Genomic DNA, 272 nt, shown 5'->3' with positions numbered 1-272 from the left:
AACATTTTAAAAAACTGTTGCACCGGGTTTTATATTTTACGATCAGAGAATATCTCGATAGGATATTTCATTTACATTGGCTCATGTGTGCTTACACCCTAAGATAATTTTCATGACTACCCACTAGCAACTTTTCTTATTTCTTCTTTCAAATGTCTTGATATCTGCGATGCTAACAAGAAAAGTTTAGAATGAAAGCGATGTTGAGTTACAACATAATGAATGTCATATTAGCATTTAATTCATTACAAGTCCATTAAAGAAATGTAATT

This window comes from Penaeus monodon, chromosome 20 (assembly GCF_015228065.2).
Source record: "Penaeus monodon isolate SGIC_2016 chromosome 20, NSTDA_Pmon_1, whole genome shotgun sequence".
NCBI classification, from domain to species: domain Eukaryota; kingdom Metazoa; phylum Arthropoda; class Malacostraca; order Decapoda; family Penaeidae; genus Penaeus; species Penaeus monodon.
This window is presented reverse-complemented; position numbering follows the sequence as displayed.